General features: G+C 36.1%; 1 protein-coding gene across 8 annotated transcripts in view; it reads right to left on the bottom strand.

Annotated features, from left to right (window-relative positions):
* Positions 1-22,803, bottom strand: part of nlgn2a (neuroligin 2a) — a 198,990-nt gene that overhangs the window by 8,807 nt on the left and 167,380 nt on the right. The gene's annotated exons all lie outside the window — the stretch shown is intronic.

Here is a 22,803-nt window from a genome sequence, read left to right as displayed (position 1 = left end):
TGCAATAATGCCATCAGTTTAGCATTGTTTAGTAGTAAATCATCTATAAAACTGAAAAAAGAGAAGAAAGTAGGAAAAATAGTGGACTGAAAAAAAAAAACATAAAATACATTTTGGCAGTTGGCCACTGACCTTATTTAGTCAAATGTCTAATAACAGCAGGGTAAGAATGAAAGTGAGAGCTTGAGACAGTAGAGAGAGAGAGAGAGAGAGAGAGAGGGGGGAATGGCTGAGACAGAGGGTGAGTGAGTGGGTGCTCTAATTTGGAAAAACTGTTTCATCTGCCTCCAAGTCACCAGGAACTTTACAGATCAAAGTCTGACACACACACACACACACACACACACACACACACACAGAGACAGAAGCATATCTCGTGCATGTAGAAATATTCCAATGGAAATTAAATGCCTGTATCAAACTGCCTAATACAAGGCAGAGTCCAAAACGAACAGCCTTTCTGCATTTGTGCCTAGTCAGTTAATGACTTAACAGACAACGCTTCTGGATAAAGGTGCCTTTGATGAAACCTACTTCTTGGGCAGACATTATTTCTGATTTGTTGATCAAAAAACATTTCTTCTTGTTATCAATGTTGAAAAAGTTGTGTGTAATATTTTTGGGGAAACCATAATACATTCTTCTGGATTCTTGGATGAATAAAAAGTTCAAAAGGAACAATTTTTTTTTTTTGGCAACAATATTTTTAGTCTTTTCTGTAATTTCTTGAGCCACTGAATGTGTCCGTTTTCTTTAAAAAAAAAAAAAGAAAGCATCTTAACTAACCCCAAACTTTAGTACAAACTTTTAACTTTTAACAGTAGTGTATAAACTAATTAACAGATTTCAACGACCCTGTCAGAAGCTATTCTCAGTCTTATTATAAAAAAAGGGAACGATAAGATGATGGCATCTTAGTAGACAGAACGTTACATAAACATTGAACTCTGATGTGCCTTGATGCCTTCCTACATCCATATAGTGCCTGTGAAAGTGCATCTTTCAGCTTTCAGACGACTGCATTCTCACTTCTCAAAAATACATGAGCACATACACTAAACTCTTCTCACTCTTCTCACCTATGACCTTTCTGCTGGATTTCTGTGAATATCATGACACTACCTGAATTCATAAGTACTGTGTGACAGTCTGAGGTTTCTATGAGAGATAAGAGAGGTCAGATTATGGGTGTGGAAGGACAGTTAACAATGTACATTTATCTATCACGGAGTTCAGAGCTTGACAGTATGATAGCTGTGACTTGACATGATCCTCATTTGCTATGAATAAAATAACCATGAACACACAAACCCATACATACTTTTTTTTTTCTTTTTTACAATACTTCACCATGTTTTCCATTATAGATGGTCATTAAATGTAGATGTTTGCATTTTCAGAATGTATTAAAAGAAAGCAAATCTGTCAAACACGGAGTCCTCATCAACCACAAACACATTGTAGCCATTAAATACATTCTACCACAAGCAGAATTCATTTCTCTGCAAATCATTCATAAATTTGTTAATATGCTAAATTTTGACAATTTACATAAAACTGGTTTTATGTATGATATAAACAGAATTTCATTCTGCTCATGTTTCATTAAAAAGGTCCTTGAAATGGAGGCCTTAGAAACAATTTTGTCTAATTCATGTCGATTCTTATTGAAAGCATAAGAGGCAAATTCACTAAAAGTTTAGCATGCGCATTATCAAATGATGGAGCCATCATACCATAGCTTGATTTGCATAATTTCTTTAGTGAATTGGGTACTAAAACAACTCAAACAGCACAATGAAATAAACGGTGCTAACAGTAGCGCACGATTCATTCTTAGTGAATTGCTCCCAAAGTGAACCATTATTATGACAATTTTTAATCAATTCCAACCCCTCAATACACTATTAGCATGCAGTCCACATCCACATGCAGAATGCAGAGAGAGATATTTGGATTATTCCTCAAAGAGCATCAAAATAGACTGTGCAAAAACGTCACATCAAAGAGCGTTAGTTACGGAAATGAGATTATCTGCGGCTGTTTAGATTTATTACGTCATCTTTAGTAGATCTCCCACAGCAGTCAAATGATTTGCCAGTATAATGCAACCTCTTGCTCAAACATGTCCATTGGCCTCAAAATCTCCTTGTGAACCTTAAAATAACAAAGTTAAATTGTTTTTTGGCCTAAGCTTTGTGAGCAGCCATTAAAACCACCACGGTCATTACGGTGATTTCACCCCTAACATCTTCTGCTTTAGATTTATCTTCATTATCATTATTTTCTAGGCTCTGTCAGCCACATTATCCTGGTGGTGTGTGTGTGTGTGTACAACTCTGTAAAATTGTCTTTAAAAGAATCCTCAGCAGAAATTTGGACTGGAAAATAAGATCCCACTTTTCTGATTAGTTTCTGTGGCTGTGTGTGTATATGTGCACAATGCCTGTTGAACTGCATGGAAGACCTTAGGTGACATTTCCTATAATGGCTTTAAAGAGATCATTTGCATTTGCAATACAGCACAACCAATTATTTTATATCATCATGATGTTAAATTATACCCATTCTGACATTTGACATTTTTGGATAATTTTCTAAATGCCTGGATTTGAACAGAAAAAAAAAACATGTCTGTATAAAGTCTGCAAGTATTTCAAACAATGAATAGGAAACCAACAGATTGAACTGATGGGTCATTCCAACAGTAATGTACATTTTCATGTTATCATCAGTTATATAAAACAGTAAAATTTATTTAAAACAGTAAACACACCATTTCTTTTTTTTTTTTTGGTGATTTTTTTTAAATTAAGTTTTAAAACACATCAACCATAACTCCTTCAAAAACAGCCAGAAACCTTGGAGTTGTAATTGATGATCAGCTGACTTTCTCAGACCACATTGCTAAAACTGCCCGGTCCTGCAGATTTGCATTATACAACATTAGGAAGATCAGGCCCTTTCTTTTGGACCATGCAACACAACTCCTTGTTCAAGCTCTTGTTCTGTCCAGACTTGACTATTGCAATGCTCTCTTGGCAGGTCTTCCAGCCAATTCCATTAAACCTCTACAATTAATGCAAAATGCCACTGCAAGATTAATCTTTAATGAGCCGAAAAGAACACATCACACCTCTGTTTATCAATTTGCACTGGCTACCAATAGCTGCTCGCAAAAAATTCAAGAAAACCACCTCTTGCTCTTCAAACTTATGTGCCTCTAGAAGCTTGCTTTCTGCAAGTGAACGACGCATTATTGTGCCATCCCAAATAGGCACAAAATCACTTTCACTGACTTTTTCATTAACCGTTCCCTCCTGCTTGAGTGACCTGCCCAACTCAATCCGAGCAGCTGAGTCCTTAGCCATCTTCAAGAATCGGCTAAAAACACATCTCTTCCATCTTTATTTGACCCTCTAACTCTATCACTCTCTATTCTAATTCTGTTTTATCTATCTGTCTTCTTTGTATCTATCTGACCCTCTAACACTAGCTTTCTTTTTTTAAATTAACATTTGCTACGTGTACTGCGTTAAGCTAACCAAGACTTGTCATAGCGCTTGAATATTGTTGCTCTTTTGTTGGTTTTGATTGCTTCTATTGTCCTCATTTGGATAAAAGCCCCTGCTAAATAACTAAATGTAAATGTAAAGATGGAAATCACATTAGTTAAATTTTAACAATATCACAACTAAGGGAACATTGGGGGAAATTGAAATCATTATACTTCTTTGAGCAGATGTTGCTGTGTTTGCCATATCTACAGGTGCTACAATATTAAACTTCTGACATGTAAAAATAGGCAATATATTAAGAAATTTTCCAGGTGTTTCTTAATTTTTCCCTTTCCCTCATTGTTTCAAACAAAACATGTTTTCTTGGGCATTTTATCGCTTACTGTCACTTTCCATCCTGTTAGTCTTTTGTAATTTCTCTTTATATAAGCCAGTTGCTTAAAGACATCGTCCTCAGGAAGGGACAATATAATTTCAAGTGGTAAAACAGCAGCATAAACATGATGTTTTGAGGCATTGGCTGGTTTATTTCACACTTAAGCATTTTATTTTGTTTTATACAACTACAGTACAGATATCAGTAATGACAACATAATTACAAAAGATGTTAAAAATATCAAGTCAACACCATCATGTAAGCTAATTCTCAGTCACTGACCAAAAAATGGCTAAATTTAGAACTTTTTTTTTCATCTTGTCAGATTTCATTTTGTGCTGCAGTTGTCTTGTAATGGTGTAAAATGTTATAATAAATAAAGTGGCTGAGCTTAACCAGGGTACATTTCTGAAAGTTTGGTATAGCCTTTTATTTAAATTCCTCCTTGAATAACAACACAGGCATATTCAAGTTACAGAGTTTTAAAGGCACTGCATAACAGGAATGACCCAGATGCTCTTATTTTGGCTCCAATACCATGCTGCCCACCTGTGTGGCATCATTTGACTGGCTCCACATGTTGGTGCTTTAAATGGAAATGTACCAAAAATGCATCTAAAAATATATAGGCCTATATATGTAGCAACTTTATGAGTAAGCTCACGCAGCATTGAATAACTTGAACATCAGGAGTAATGCACTGCTGCTTTTTGAATATATGAATGCTTAGTAACGATGTACTGTGCGCTAGTTTAATGGATGTGTGTGTGTGTGTGGTTGCACACAGTTCTCCGGTGTGATTCCCACTGTGCTTGCAGGGACAAGACTGAAAAAGCCACACACACACGTTTGTTTTTGTGAAAAATGGGGACATCCCATAGGCGTAATGGTTTTTATACTGTACAAACTGTATGTGCTATTGCCCTACACCAACCCCACACCTAAACCTACCCCTTACAGTAAACTTTGTGCTATTTCAGATTTTCAATACACTCCATTCTGTGTGATTTATAAGCGTTTTGAAAAGTGGGGACATGGGGTAATGTCCTGAAAAGTCACCTTCTCCTTGTAATACCCATGTCATACCCTTGTCATTATACAAATTTATGTCCTTATTTGTCAAAAAAAAAAAACGCGCGCACACACACACACACACACACACACACACGTTTACTTAGCTATCTAAATGGGGACATTCCATAGGCGTAATGGTTTTTATACTGTACAAACCGTATTTTCTATTGCCCTACACCAACCCTACACCTAAACCTACCCCTTATAGGAGACTTTCAGCATTTTTACAATTTCAAAAAACCTTTGTTTACTTTATTTTTAAACTGGTTTTACAAATGAGGACGTCCCCAAAGGGATGTTTTTGGAGATTTTGTCAGGTTTAGCTCACTTTTGGGTACAAATTTGTCCCCAAAATATGGTTAAGTAGGTACACACACACACACACACACACACACACACACACACAAACAGACGCACACATACTGTACAGTAAATGCAACAACAGATGGAAGGGAACTAAACTCATGGGACTGCTATAGAAACTGTTTAATGAATGTAAGCACAGAGATGTGTGCATGAGTCTGTATAACTACTCCGTTAGGACGAGATATGGACCAAAATAATGGGGTGGGATCTACTTTTGCTTTCTATTTCTCTGTCTGATTCTTTATAGCTCTCTTTCTCTCTCCCTCCTTCTTCCATTTACTCTCATTTGCTGTGCCCTCACACACTCTACTGGCCCTCCTGCCCAGGGTAATGGGGAGTGAAATAGGGGTGACAGTGGGCATTTGTAGTCCGGCACTGCATGATGGAACACAGAACACACAAACACTCGTATACACACCTCCACAGGTGCTCTAAATGCCAGTGGAGCTGCCACAGTCCGTGTGCAGTATCAGAGCTTCAGAAAAGAGTGAAGGCATAATGTTTTTGAACACTCACTCCACATAAAACAGCACTTATTTAAACACAATCTGCCAGGCTTGCACAGTTCAAGAACAGATGTGCTCACTGTTTAAGTAATGTGTGTATGTGTGTCAGGGTTGGGTATCATTCTGTACTGAATTGAGCATGCCATTGAAATTTCAATTCATTTTCTGAATTTGAATTGAGGCAGCATACAGGATGCAGAACTGCAACTTAAATTTGAAACTGAAAAAAGAAGAATTACAATGAATTGCAAAAAAATTCATATAACTATTCATTTTAAAGACTGTCTTGACAAAGCTTATTGTAAAGTGAAAAAATGTAAAACTCTTGAAGTAGACAGAAAAACAATAGACAGACAGATAGAAAGACTAACAGAAATAGATAGAAGAAATATACCTAAAAAATAGACCTAACACTATCCCTACCCCCAAACTTAACCATAATTTATCGCTAAAATCAGAGGGAAAAGACAGTGGAATAACAAGGGTGCAGAAGCACCTAACACTGGTTGTAAGGCTAAAACTGACATTTCCTGTAAACTTATCCCTCAATTCTGATTGGTTGTTCGGAATGTTGTTCCAGGATCAACAAGGATGTTGATCCAGGAACATTTTGCACTTGATGAAAACACAATCACTAGATAGGTAGATAGACAGACAGACAGACGGACTGACAAATAGATAGCCAGCCAGGCCTCACTGGCTGTTCTGATCCTTTGCTAAGAATTACTTGAAAACAAAAAAGGCTGGACAGAAATGGCAACTTTTGTGAATCAGTAAATTAAATAATACATTTTATTTTGAGATGAGAGGACTGTGGGTGGAACGGAGGATGGTTAATGATTAATAATTAACATACTGGCTCCTTTGTGTTTAACAGATGGCGCTTGAACCATAAATACCATCTCTTAACATCCTGACTCTGTCTTTCTCTATCTCCTCTGAACTTTTGTGCATTACTGTCACATTTTTTTCCGCAATGTGTGAGACTGACCCCGCGTGACCGCTTCCCTGAGAGTGTCCGGGCAGCATCATGCTTCAGTGGCTGCATGACTTCCTGTGATCCCACGCTGTGTTTCCTCCCACAGCTCTGAACATTCCCTCCTCTTTCTCTTTACTTTCATGGCACTCAGGCCAACAGTGGCTCAAACACTCAAACAAATCTTTTTTTCCACTCATACCCTCTCATTCTTTCCCCTGCCTTCTTGCCTTGCAGCATAATTAAAAAATGCAAATGATATGATAAACTACAATTCATTTTGATGCCACAGATTGCAGCCGTTTGTGCCGAATGTGGACGAATATTTGAATAAATCTGTCTGATAACAAGCTGTGTGTGCTGATAAGCATGAAATGAAGGGGGCCAAGAATATGAGGCTACATCTGTTTGGTGTAAAAAGGTGGAGGATCTGGAGACGCTGGCTGGAAAGTCAAAGGGTCAGAACTGTGTCGACATATTCAGGTGAACCTGTTAAGGAAGTCTGGGCCATATTCAATCCCCAAAATCACAGACGAATTGTAAAATTCAAGATTTATATTAATAAGATAACATTACAATTATAAGACTATGTAACAATTCACATTTTTTAGTTTAATTAGGATTGTTTTGCGTTAACAATTCTCATTACCATAATGGATGTAAAATAAAAAACATTTTTTTTATTCTCACATTTCAATATTACATCTTAATATGTGAACAGTAATTTTTTTGCATTGTGATAATGAGAATTTGGGAAGGAAATATGCTTAATCGTCATGAAAATATAGCAAACCCCCAAATAATATATTTCAAAAACAAAATATAATTTTCTATGTCTATATGCCACTGATCCTTCCATCCACAATCTCCTATAAAGCCATATAACTCTACTCTTTGTCTGTATGATTTTTTTTCTTTGCCCCCAAAAAAGCTGCCAGTCAAAATTTCCAGAGTTTCTATGATGGGAGTGAAAGCGATGGACTCATGCATTCATAACTCACACTATAAATAAATGAATACAATAAATTATGCATTAATGTCATAATGTTTTTCTTCATTATTGGGAATATTTCAGCACGGAAAGAAAGAGAAAGATATGCACTCACGCACAATGCAAAGAATTCACAAAACTTTCATAATATTTTGCAACTGGCTGACATTTATAAATGATCATCTATAAAAACAAATGGCTCATAAATACAGGTAAGAATCCCACAGTTTCATATTTTTAAGTTAATACTTTACACTGTCTAACCAGATGAGAAAGAAAGAGGAAAAAAGCTACTTAGCAAGAAGAACGATAATGTGGAAGATGCTAAAGAGTCTGGTTCACACGGTTGCTTATTTTGATAAAGAACTGTCTGATTAGACAAAAAGAGAGCGTCTGATTGACATGTAAATCTGCGTTTATCTGATATCACAATAATAGTGTGATCAATTTAAACTGCAGCATGACAGTCTTAAGGAACGGCTGTACGCAAAAAACTGTAAAAAATAGTGGAAAATGCATACAGACGCAGATCAGATTTTCTTCCAGCCCAAAAGCAATAAGTATAGACTATTTTACGCATACTGTAGATAATATTGCACAGACATGACATAACATAGCTGTTTCAGGATAAGTAAGTACCTCAAAGGAAACTCTGTATCTCTTTTAAAGATTTAATGCAAAACTGTGGCACTTGATCCTCAAATGCTCTTGTAGTTTCATCCCAGTATACCTTGTAAACATGACTTCTTCAGTTTTTAGGTGTACTAAAAACACACAACTCTGTGTTACTGCACATACAGTAATCCTGAAAGCTGTTTAAAAATAGCCATTCAAATTTGAACTGCTTTCCAATTCAGAAGTGCGCTGTGCATCAGATGGTCAGTGAATGGTCAGTGAATCCATCTGAGGCTGAGACTATTAAATGTCACTGAGTATAGACTTTGCTCTACAGGTGAAGGAGACTGTCAGGAGAATGAGAGAAGTGTAAGACTGAATTTGCATGCACTTTTCTGCAGAGGAAGTTTTTGATGGGGTTTTTCAAAACACATTTTCTGGAGTTTTCCCTTTAATGTGCATCCGTCTCTCTTTCCTGCAGTGTGCAGGTTTTGTATAGTTTGGCTTCTGGGAGTGACTCAAGTTTTTGTGTTTACCCACTGTGTGTGTAGGGAACAACGCAATGCACCAGTGCTACCTGAAAACACACAGTTATACACACTTTCTGTCCCTGTTTCTAACAGACAAACAGACACACTCAGCAGGCTCAGCCTCAATCTTTTCAGGATTCACACACAATAATGCTAGTATCTCTGTGTGTCAATGTGAGAACGAGACCTGTAACTTCTTTTCATTTCATCTGAAAAACATAGGCTAAAAATGTTAATGCTTTCTCCTATGCTGCCAAGCTGGTGTTAAGCTGGCTGGCAAGATGGCCTCCCAGTCTGACCAGCTGAGAAGTGGCCAAAACCCCTCTTAAACAGGCTGATGTTTTTTTCTTTTGCAGGGATGGTAACGGTCACAGCGAGTAACTGCAAAGTAATTGTATCAGTAACATAACGGTAACAATGATGCAATGGTAACAGTGCTAGATATATTTCTGGAAAAAGAGGGATGAGTAAGAGATGGAAAATGCAGATGCTCACTGGGAGAATGAGCGAGAAGAACACACAGGGAGGAAGAGACAAAGAGACAGCAGGAAAGAGATGTTCTCATATTTATTTGATGATGGAGCAGAGGCTTTTACTGGCAGGTGTAAAGAGCCCTCTCCTCTGTTAGAAAAACAGATAGACAAAGAGCTAAAACATTCATCCTCTTCATACAGCACACACACATGTGTGTGTGTGCGTGTGTGTATACGTGCGTGCGTGTGTGTGTATATATATATATATATACACACACACACACACACACACACACACACACACACATACGTGTGTGTGTGTGTGTGTGTGTATACGTGCGTGCGTGTGTGTGTGTATACATAAACAACATCAGGCCTTATTTATTTGATCAAAAATACAGTAAAAAATAGCAATATTATGAAACATTATTAAAATGTAAAACAACTCTTTTCTGTTTAATGCATTTTAAAATCTTATTTATTCTTGTGATAGCTAAGCTACATTTTCAGCATCATTACTCCAGTCTTCAGTTTCATATGATCCTTCAGAAATCTAATATGCTTATTTTAATTTTAATATGCTTATTTGCTGCTCAAGAAACATTTCTAATTATTATCAATGTTAAAAAACAGTTGTGCTGCATAATATTTTTCTAGACATGGTGATACTGTTTTCAGTATTCTTTGATTAATAAAATTTCAAAAGAATAGCATTTATTTGAAATAGAAATCTTTTGTAACATTATACATGCAATTACTGCCACTTTTGATCAATTAAATGCATCCTTGCTAAAAAAAATATATATTTTTTTTCTTTTTTTCTTTCTTTTAAATAAATGTATCGTGGTTTCCAAAAATATTGAAAATATAAAAAATATGAAGCAGCACAACTGTCTTCAACATTGATAATAATAAGAAATGTTTCTTGAGCAGCAAATCAGCATATTAGAATGATTTCTGAAGGACTGAAGACTGGCTGCTAAAAATTCAGCTTTGCCAGCTTATAAATTACATTTTTAAATATTTTTAAATAAATGTAATAATATTAAAGTGCCCCTATTATGGGTAATGGGTTTGGAAGTCCCCAACAACAGGTTGACATGCATGCAATGTCAAAAAACACTTTCATTGTCTTATAATATGCATTTATTTTTACCTTATTTACTCAATGACTCCCAAACGATTCGTTTAACAATTCATTTTATAAACCCCTCCTTTGTGTGACGCTAATCTGCGGTGATTGGTCCGATTGGTCTCATTTCTATTTCATCATGCCTAATAATGCCTAATGCATAACCCCTGATGTACACTGCACGCATTTGCGGCACGTTACGACTCCGAAGAGGTTTTGTTCCGTCCTCCACACGGTGCCAACGTACACCAGAAGCGTTTCAGAAGCGAAGCGGCAGGATTCGCGAGACCACGTGATTTGCCTGTCCGACATTGTTTTTCTTTATTTTCTTTTTCTTTTCTTTTCTAAGATAGTTGGCTAAGTGTTTATGTTTTGTCCGTTTAATTCCGTTTACTACTCATACAACTCCTGCAATTAAACTCCATGCCTTTTTTTTTTTATTGTCCTTATAATTGTGTCATATAACAATGTGTGTTTTTCAACTTCGAGGATGAAACTCATCCATTTCTGACCTCCTAGCAAGGATATATAGTAATGTGAAATACGATCGGGAGTCTGCACAGGGTGTTTATTTTGAAAATGATAGGATTTTTTGACTTTTATTTTGCATTTGCTGTGCGGTTTAGACGCGGCATGCGTCAAAAATAGACTAGGCGCCTATATTTAGCGAAGTGGCGCGGAGAGCCGCTTCTGGGACGCTTTTGAAACATGCCGCGGCGCGTCTGGTGTAAACACAAGCATTGACTAGAGTGGCCGCGATCAGCTCCGGTAGCCGCGTCGGAGCCGTAACGCGCCGCAGATGCGTGCAGTGTACATCAGGGGTAACGCCCGTTTCACACCGCAAGCGTGAGCAGCGCGTATTTTTTTCGGCGCCCATGTTAACAAATGAGTGTATTCATATGGCGTTCGGATAGGTTCTTTATTATTACACTGTAACATGCACTCGTCTCACTGACGTCTTAATTTATTTTTATTTTTCCTATTTAATCCATTGAATTTAAGACGCAGACGAGGCGTAGACGTCACGTAGATGTCACGTAAGTCACGTGTGGCAGTGAAGTGTCGAGCCAGACGTCACGCGTGATTCACGTGTGGCTGTGAAGTTATTTTTTATTTTTTTTCCTAACACGTACCATAACACGCTGCTCACACGGCTCAGTGCAGTGTGTGAACCAATGCACAATTTACTTGCTCTTCATTCACTCCTCTCAGTGAACGTGACATCTGCGCCTGACTTGTAACGTGACGTCTGCGTCTGACCTTTTTTTTTTTTTTTTTCAGTTTTTAGTGTGTCTGTCTTTTCCCCGGCTAACTTGTACAATATACATTAATCGTGTGCATATTAAATATAAATATATTAATATAATAATAATAATTTAGACATTTTTAGACATTTATTTTTATTACACTATTTGTAAAAGTATAAAGTGCAGTACAGTCATTCCCTGCATTAATGAGGAATTTGATGTATAAATGTATTTGTCGGCTGGATGACTCACATAATAATATTATAATGTTGTTGTCATCCTAGGCTTATTAATGTGGGATATCAGTCCTCTATGAGGACATATTGGTATAACTGTCTTTTTTTATTGTTGTTTTATTGTTTTGGGTTGTATTGTGTGTTTCTTGCTAATGGACCTTGAGTCTGGAAATAAAGTTGAAATAAATATAATGGTAACATAAAACGTCTATAACATATAAATAACATAAGTCTCCGAAAGGAATCCTTTAGTGAAGTTTGTGTTGCTTATAGGTATATTCATGTCGGTTTTTTTTTTTCGTTTTTAAGAAACATTAGAAATAATGTTAAATTGATACAATTTCTATATTTTTAATAATAATTTGCCAGGATTTTGTCAATCAATCCTGTAAAAAATATCACAGAAAAACTTTAAACAGCACAATTGTTTCCGTTGACAGTATACATTGAAGGATCATGTGACACAGAAGACTGGAGTAATGATGCTTTGCATCACAGAAATAAGTATATTAAAATAGAAAACCATTATTTTAAATGGTAATAATATTTCACAATAACCAGACCCCGCCCCTTCAATTAATAAATAGCCTAAATAAATAAAATCTTATATAAATATGATTCACCTATTTTTTATTTTTTTTTGTCGTGCTCATTGTCGTTTAGAAAACCTATTTCTAAGGTAAAAGCTTATTTTACGATGATCAGTGAATTATGTGTACCAAACAAGCAAAGAAGAATTAAATATAGGGGTGTGCGATATAGACAAAAATGATACCTCGGATTTTATCCATAACGATAATCAAACTATATGTGAATGCACACGACTCAAATAAAAGTAGACAGTTCCGAATGATGTACTCTTACCTTTATGAGCAAAATGTATGGCATATTTTAAGCTGTTTCTACTGTAAGAAAAAAATGTAAGTGATCTTGCTGGCGCCTCCATGTCCTGCAGAGCGGCTTCAGCTTCCACTCTCCGCACAAACTGCTGATATGCGTCGAACAGCGCACATTTATATAGGTTACACATTTAAACAAGTACCATTGTGATATGCTTGAACTGTTTTATAGATTTTATTTTAGACTAGTCGTGATGACTTGAGAAGGCTAAATTGATCAAACATAGGCTTTTATCATCTTACTGTCTGCCGCTGGCCGCTTTGTCGTTAATGTAAAACATAAATAAATAAAAAAACCTTACCTTTAACCAACAAAAAATTCTCAAAACGTTTTTCTAAACATAATTATTTTTTCATTACTTACAAAACTGAACTGTTTTAATAACAGCTGTATAAGCTGTTTTGGGAGAAGGGGAAATATAGAGGCTAATATAGATCTCTTCTATAGTAAGTGTGTATTAAAAAACTAATTTATAAATAATTTAAACGTATAGCTACAGGAGATTATCAGTGCTATTTTCTGAGAGATGTTGAACCCTCAGTAAGAGATAAATATTTTACCTTTTATCTTACAGTTGCTCCAAAGGTTAAGGAGACACATTACAGAATTATGTTTAGGATTTACCCTGTTAGTGATTTTATACAGAAAATATTTAAATTTTAAGTGGACCCATGTGTTTTGTTTTTTTATTATTATTATTCTTTTTCTGAAACACTTGATCACACTGATCATCTATTTTTTTACTGAGATGTTACTTCTAAATTCTGGTTTGATATTCATAGTTGGTTATCAGTAAAAATGTAAACAATTCCTCCATTTGTTTTGCAGGACATATTTTCTTTAATGTGATTTAAATTCTCTTTTTTAAATGTTGTCAACTTTGTTTTATTTTTGGATAAAATATCATATTCATACATGCAAATGGTAAAAAAACAAAAAAACAAAAACAAAAAAAAAAACAATGTAAGCCGTCCTTTGTTTCAGAGCTTTAAGTACTTAAAAAAATAATAATAAAATAAACAGAAAGTCTGAAACTCTTTGCCACTCCAAAATATTTATTATTTTAATGTATCTTTATTTGATGTCTTTTTGTACAATGGCATACAGAAATGTTAATATAATTTGTACAAATTAGTATTTACAATTTAGAATAAGCTATAGCATACATAAGAAAGGTAAATAGCACTTAATAGCTAACTATACAAAATTGAGGAGGAGTAAAACAATAAAAGAGAATGAATATGAATAATAAAGCATGAATAAGTGTATGGAAAGTGCTGGAAACACTTGCAGCAGACGCAGACATCACTTTCAGGCAGAATAACTTCGATGTGGCAGACGCAGACGTCACGTTCGGCAGACGCAAACGTCACGTTCGACAGACGCAGACGTCACGTTCGACAGACGCAGACGTCACGTTCGACAGACGAGTGCAAGTAACAGCGTAATATTAATGGACCCGGCCGAACGCCATATATTCACACCGGGAGCAGGAGCAGCGCGTGAGCGTCAAGCAGGAGCGTCGCGTGAGCAGCGCTGCAGCGATGGTTTCGGCGCCGAGTCTATTTTTGCTGCGCCGCTCACGCTCAATTAAAGTGACAGCACACTTTTGATGGACAAAATAAATATTTCACACAAAACGTGCTAAAAATGCACAGAATAAGCATGCCTAGTGTGTTTTAAGACGAATTGGAGTATGTCAGGAAAGAAAATGAACAATTAAAAATATGTGTAGAATATTTACCCATTTTAACTTGTTTTTCATTTTTAATTGCCATAAGCAAATTATAACTTAAAGCATTTTATCAAACTCACAACGAACAATTCATCTTGCTCAGGATCTTAAGTTACAATGGAGTATAGGCCTACATAATAAATTCATTATTCATTCATTATTGACAGCTTCTATAAGAAATGGAGATATGGGTAAAAGTATATATTATTAAAAAATAATAATAATTAAAAAAAAAAACAGTATAAACAGCACTTTCTATATTTGAGTATGACTGAAACAACATGATAGGAGATGTTTTTGTTGTTGACCATTTACAGGCTAATCCCCAAGACTTCAAAACTTTCAAGTTTATAACTGACCAACTTCTAAAAACTAATTTATAGTTGTCTTTGTAAAGAAATATGTCGCTTTGGAGCCGCTGCTGTGACGCTGAACAAACGCTTCCAGTGTGAATACTCTGATGAGTCTGCAGCTGCAGTGACGCTGTAGTTACGCTGACGTGACGCTGCCGCGAAGCTCACGCTTGCGGTGTGAAACGGGCGTAATGCCTGATAAAGCAGCATTTTTGAGCTCAGTGCTGCTTTGTGTACAGCATTACAGGGGAAACCGCTATTTTAACCACTCCAAAAGCGGCACCTAGTGGCAAAGAATGAATTTGCATTTTCATTCAGACCAATGCGAAAAGACCAAAAAGTGGGCGGGCAATATGTTAATGTTTCATGTTGATGTCAACATGAAACAGCTTGGGATTCGTTTTTTTTTTTTTTTTAACGACTCAATGATTCTAAGTCGACTCTTTCTTTTGAGAGACAATAACTATACACAGTGCACTTTTTAGATTTAAAACTTTGCAGGATGTTTTCATTCAATTACACACTGCATGAAAGGTAATTTTCAAAAATCCATAATAGGGGCACTTTAAATAAATACAGCCTTGGTGAGCATAAGAGACTTCTTTCAAAAGCATTAAAAAATCGTAATTACTGCAAACTACTGCAAACGCCAGTATACAGTTAAATGATCAAGGTTACTGCACAGGGTTCCACTGCTGCTGCAAGGCCAGTCATGGCTGCCACAGATCACTGTTGCCTGGCAACCTTCCAAAGCTGCTGCAAAGAGACTTTGCCTGTGCTGAGACAATTCTTGTCTGCCGACATCTGTCTCTGTCCTTCTGTCTGTGACTTTTTATCTCCCTGTGAGTGTGTACATGCAGCATGTGCATGTGTGTTGGTGCATTACATTTAACTCTCTTGAAGAGTTTTAGTGCGGCTATGTGCAGGTACTTGTGTTTGTGGGTTAGACTGTCATTAATTTGTTGCTTCAGGTAATCAACACAGACCTGGAGAGATTAAACAGAAGAGATATAGAAAGAGCGATAGAAAACATGGAGAAAGATTCATCAAGATGGAGGAGGAGAGCAAATGTGACAGAGCGGTCCGCAGGAGGACTGAAAGGAAGACTGCACCAGGAGTGATTGAAATAGACTATAGATAAACAGAAAACAATGAATGAGAGAAAACAAGGTGAGACTAAAACACACAAAACGTGATAAACATCAAGATGGAGAGAGAGAGTGAGAGTAAATAAAAAACTAGCAGGCTAGCTGGGCTCCTATTCATGTATTTTTATGAAAAATGTGGGATATAACATTAAATTTGCTGGATGGAAACACTAAGATGTGATTTCAACTTCCACCAAGTTTAAGTGAATATATATATATATATATATATATATATATATATATTTAAATGGACTAATTGGTCATGCTTAAACAATGGAAAAAAATAACAAATAAATTATTCAAAAAAGTAATGTGGCTCAAAGAGTACTGTAACTGAATACAAAAAGAAAATATGTTATTCTGGGAATTCTGAATTGCTGGAGCAAAAGCTAAATCAAAATAATTATAAAATGTATTTTTTTAAATGATAAATATTTCTATATGTAATTAATAATAAATAGTTATTTAGATTTATTTATTAAATCCATGTATTCAAAAAGTTTTACTATAAATAAAAAAACTACAATTACTTACTACATATCAGAGCATTTGTCTGCGTGCTTTAAACGGCAAGTAATTAATTATCTTTGCTTAAAAAAAGTCAAAATTGGGATGGAAACATATTGACATAAATCAGAAGCAAGCAACTCTGCAGCAAAGATTCAGAAAAGGAGCAGTGTGATAAAATCTGTGCATCGCAAATGCGTCTCCCGGATAATTAAATCTGTGAGTCTGTGACACCATTCTGGGGTAGTTTATTAGTATTTGACAAGCAGTGTGTGTGTATATGTCCTTTTCTTGAGCTCCATCTATCATTCTCCACACACACACACAGAATAATATTGCGTTTTGAAATGATGGATCTCACGTCATACTTTATAAAACTGATTTTTTTCCCAACCTCTACTTTATGAAAATTAAAAATTCAACATTTTTCCATCAATCTAATTTTTCAAACCAGAGACTCATTACTCCACTAATTAGTACTGTGAATATCTCATTTTCACCAAAATATTAAATCACGCTCTGATTATAATGAGAAAATTATGATACGATCATTAAATATGCTGATGGTACTGATTATACCAGGATTAAAAAGGCTTCATATGTTCAATACCCAATCAATGTGTGAGAGAGAGCAATATGGACACATTCATCATCCCTTGCCTTGCATCCCTTGCATTACGCTCCTTTTATGCACGTATACATCTTACAACACTCTCAGAAACAACTTTATCTGTATTATTATTATTATTATTATTAGCTGTAAGCCGAAATAGCGGATTTGGGATGAATAGCTGGAGATTGGCGGCCATGATCTTATCTCGCCTCCTAATTACCATGCTGCATTCAGACAGCCTTATCCAGCCAATGGCAACACGGCCTGCCTCATCATATTCATAAGCTGATTTGAATATGGATTAATTCGTGCAAAGGCTCAAAATCCCTAGGCCTTAGCTCTTCGATCTTAAATGCTGACTAGCTGGAAGTGATTCCAGATGATGCATGAACAACTACTTAGTCATCTGTGTTGAGAAGCAGCAACAATGCATTTCATTACATACTTTTGTGATTCTGATAATCTGTAAGAGTAATGCAGAATTGGACTGACAGGTTTGACTTGTTGTGAGAAGCTCAGTATTACAGCATTTTGACAAAATTGGGGGAAAAAAAGCAAGTGACAGTTCAATCATCGTGATGGGCAGGAGCAACTAAACATGCTGCCTCCAAAAAAATTTGGAAAAAGCTTCATATATATATTCAGTAAACATTGTCAATTTCTTTCAAACATTGGCAGTTAAATATGTAAATTTTGGTGCGTACTGCAATCTGGTTCACTTTTGAGTTGGATGAGTATGTGGTATGTGTGTGTGTGTGTGTGTATGTGTGTGTGTTTAATCTCTCTTTAAATCTTACTTGCCTACCAGCTTGCTGATGCCACCACATTAAGAGCTGCTGATAATGGAAGTTGGATGGAAAAGATTTTTCTCCTCTCTTTCTGTCATCCTATCCCACTTTTTACAGTTGTTTCATAATCTTGTTCGGCTTTCTTTCATGTTATCGTCTATCATGCGATAAGCAAATCTCAAACACATCTCAACACTCTCCTGTGCATCAAGGGCATCTTTGACAGTGAGACAACATTTCAGAAACATTAACATCGTATAGAACAACACGTCTATTTATCTCAGTCTTAAACAATAGACCAACAGATCTGCAGTCCTAGTTCTGAGAAGTATGTGTGAGCGTGTGTGTTGCAATGTGTTGATAAGAGAGAAACACACTGTGCTGAATAATATCTTATCTGTAGCGCCAACGGGAGGAAAGAAAAAGACCAAATGCTCTGATTAGTTATTGCAGACTATATTTTTGCACAACAACAGCCTCCAACTCCAGGCCTTTGCCATTACAGAATGGGATGGAGAAAATGAAATGGAAAAAGAAACAAAAGAGGAACAAAAATGAATGGAGAGGCTAACAATACGAGTAAAATGAGGAAAATGGAGAAAAATGAGAAATAAAAAAGCAAATGAGTTGGCAAGTTAATGAGCTGGACCAGTCATGGCTGCCCTCAGACAAAGAGGAAGTTGTAGTGGTATATGCAAATACTGGTAATAAGTCAGACATTGATTTATCCATACGTGGAGGGGTTCTGCCCTGAGATGGCCATTCGTCATTGAACTTCCGTCAGAGACCCGGGACATTGCAAATGAGCGATATTGTGGAGAGTCATAATTCACTTCATGGCGAGAGTCAACATAGAGCATATGTAGCATGCAGATAATTACAGGTAATGCCATTTTGAATGCGATTTTGCAGAGGAAACACTAGTTTCTGGCTTATCCAAGAGAATCACAGACTTACTATGCACAGAGCTGCTCCACAGGGGTTAAAACGACTTCAAAGCGATCAACAAATATCAAACACACGCAAACTCAAACCATTAGGGGAAAATGCTTTAATCGAATAGGTGCTGATGTGTGATATTTTAGCCCTGACTCTGCAGCCCCTAGGTGTCTTATGGTAAGTAAATCACAAGTTTAATCCCACCTTCATAAGAGGAGCTAAGATCTGTCCAATCCAAATGAAGGCTCGTGTCCTGCCAGGGGTCACAACCTTCGGATGGGTGCGTTCTCACATGCTTGATTGACCCATTCTGCCTCAAAGGATTCATGTGCATCTCTAACTGCTGTGGTGTTTTAAATGCACTCCAGGAACCACTTTTCTGATGCCCTGAAATGGCCAACTCCATTTGGCTTTCTTATGTGGATTATCTTTTTTTGTTGTTGTTGTTCAATTGAATTGGTAGTCTATACCACAAAATCTACCAGTTTTAAATCTTAAAAGGTATTTGTTTTAATATAATCTGCAAATTCCTTATCATTTCTTAGATGAGCAATTAGAGACCAAAACTTCGTTGGGACATGGTGTTAAATGGATATTTAATAGAAAATTCTATCATTTTTTTAATTACCCTTGTGTTGTTCCGAACCTGTAGGACTGTTTTCTGCTGCGCAGAACTGCGGAAGAACTAATGATGGCACGGTTTAATGTTTGGTTGACCAATCAGCGGAAAGGGGCGTTTTATTCCCGCCCACATGCAGAGATGGAATATTCAAGTCGTTAATTCATTTTCTAACCAGGAGTGTAAAAACGGAAAATCAAGCATAATTCTTGTTTTTTCGTTTTTTTGAAAAATTGAAAAAATGAAAACAGGAACCGTTTTCTTATTTTTCTGTTTTTAATATTAAATTAAAAAACGAATGAACGGAAGATACCCTGATTCTACTGTTTTCACCCATACACTGAAAGTCAAGGTCCAAAACAACACTAGACCCCACTGACATTCAATGTATCGACAAAAACAGAGACATTTTATTAGAGTATCTTCTTTTGTGCTCCACAGAACAAAGACACAGCTTGTGAGTAAATGATAATTGAATTTTCCTTTCTGTGTGAAATATTCCTTTAAGTTTAAGATCTAAAGCCAACAAATTAGTGTTTGAGGCGAAATGCACCTTCCCCTGAGACCAATGCTCTTAAGTACTCAAAGTGATAGGTTCTCGCTGAACCTCCAAATAATAGATGTACTAATTGCATTTTTGGAGCTATTTTCTTAACTTAATTTCATATGTGCTGCTTGTCTATCACCTCCCAAGTGTTACCAGGGTGGTGCTATTTATACTGGCACGGCCCATTTGCACATGACATTGCGTGAGTGCCCGATTTGGTTCGGAGAAACGAGATGTGAATGACAGCTAGCTAATGAGAGAAACATCTGGGATTTGAGGGTGTGAGAGGGAAACTCTTGTTCTCTTCATAGGGTTCGATTGTAGGTCTGTGCCAAAATAGCACATTCCATCTGGACGGAGCTGTCAGCTGGGACAAACTAACATGTTTGTAGAGGAAGAGTTTTTGAAAGAAGATATTCAGTAAAGACAAATGATAATGCATCCTTATGATAACTACACAAATATTTCATTAATTCAACAAACAAATGCATTAAAATAGTGACGCTTTGAAGGGCAGTAGACAAGCGACAGATGATCCTGGCCAGCGAAAAATTCACAATATTTTAAACTTAAAAGTATAATTCCCCTAAAATAGAGCTGTACTATTGACATGAGCCGGTCTAGCAAATGTATGCAAAGACAGAACACAGAACAAAATGTGCCTAGAAAAGAAGGCTTTTATCAAAAATTGAGTCTCGTAATATTTAAGTGGAATTGTATCTCATGAATATATTTGCAACAGTGTTGTTGAATTAAATATGTGAAACTAATCTGTTAAAGCCTGTTAAAATGACCATTTATTAAAGCAGCAAAATTGTCTTGAAATGAAAGACACTTTTACAAGTTAGTCAGGCAATTTCAGACGTATGAAACAAAGCTTCATAGACTGTGTCCCAAACATTAGGCTATATATAAAAGTTCCTTTTTTTTTTTTTTAGGAAAAAAAGGAAAATTAATTAATTAGGATTATAAAATTATATATTAATTAGGATTATATAAAATTGTGTCTGTGTATGTGATTGTTCAGATTATGTTATTAATTATATTAATTAGGATTATACATAAATTATATGTGTGTGTGTGTGTGTGTGTGTGTGTGAATGTTTAGAAAATGCATGTAAGAACTTAGATTAAAAAGAGGTTTAATATCAAGACAATAGAGCAAACTGTGACTCTGGACCACAAAACCAGTCTTAAGTCGCTGGGGTATATTTGTAGCAATAGCCAAAAATACACAGTATGGGTCAAAATTATTGATTTTTCTTTTATGCCAAAAACCATTAGTATATTAAGTAAAGATATTCCATGAAGATATTTTGTAAATTTACTACTGTATTTGCTAAGAATTCATTTGGACAGCTTTAAAGGCGATTTTGGCACCCTCAGATTCCAGATTTTCAAATAGTTGTATCTCGGCCAAATATTGTCAGATCCTAACAAACCATACATCAATGGAAAGCTTATTTATTCAGCTTTCAGATGATGTATAAATCTCAATTTCGAAAAATAGACACTTAAGACTGGTTTTGTGGTCCAGGGTCACAATTAGTAGTTTGTTCTTAATAAAAGTGCCTTTCATGTAAGGATAGAACAATATGACATTGTGTTAGGCAGGTCAGATAAGAGAGAGAGTAAGCTGTTCTTTATGCGTTATAGTGTACAAAAGCTAAATAAATGCAAGTCTGTTTTCCATATTTTTTGTTGCTGTGTGTTATAATACACAATGCCATAAAATATATTTTCCACAAAACAGAAAATCATTGTGTAATTTGACCCATATAGACACGGTAATGATGCCAGCCTGCCATCTGTGAATATTGTTTACATGTAAAACGAAATGCTCAAAGCTATCAAAAAGTAGCTCATTACAAAAACCCAACAACAGGAATGAACTGCATGTGCATGAGATTTTCAAATCATTGGGCATTTTTCTCTAGTAAAAATAAATAGACATTCACACAAGATGTGTTTACCTGCAGAGCGAAACTGGTGTAATGGGCAAAAATTTGTGCCAATCGTGTTTTGCTTAAACTATTTTTGACCTTTCCTTGATTAAATAACACAGTTTAAGGTGTTTACATGACCTTCCATGTTGGTTAAGGAACATAATCAGTAGGACCGTGCATTTAAATAGACACAAAAGCACAATGTGATTTTCCTACTGCAATCAAGACTGCTCAGAGTGAGTTCCTTGCACATTATATCTCCAGATATGTATGCAAGGAACATGTTGCGAGGCAAAAAAGGTTATTTCAGAGGCAATCTGTGATAATTTTTTCACTTTAATGGCAGAAATGTGCATTCCTTCGATCGCGTATGACAGGACTTAAAAATGTATTCCCGGCTGCTCATTCCGATTTCACATTCTCCGACTAAAACCTCCTCTTTTCACGGCTGTTTGACAGTGAACAACCCTGGGAATTTGCCCCCATTTCCCCAGGAACGCATTCTGTTGCCATGTGTCTTTTAACGGCTGTTCAATACCACATAATCCACACTGAAAAAAAAACTGCTCTGGCTTTAGGTTGAGAGGCCAAACAAATTCCCTGTTATCAGTGTTATTACTATTAGTAGCAATAATGTGGAAATAATTACGGAAAGCATGCCCCCCCAC

The sequence above is a fragment of the Onychostoma macrolepis genome, chromosome 07 (genome assembly GCF_012432095.1).
Source record: "Onychostoma macrolepis isolate SWU-2019 chromosome 07, ASM1243209v1, whole genome shotgun sequence".
NCBI lineage: Eukaryota > Metazoa > Chordata > Actinopteri > Cypriniformes > Cyprinidae > Onychostoma > Onychostoma macrolepis.
This window is presented reverse-complemented; position numbering and strand designations above follow the sequence as displayed.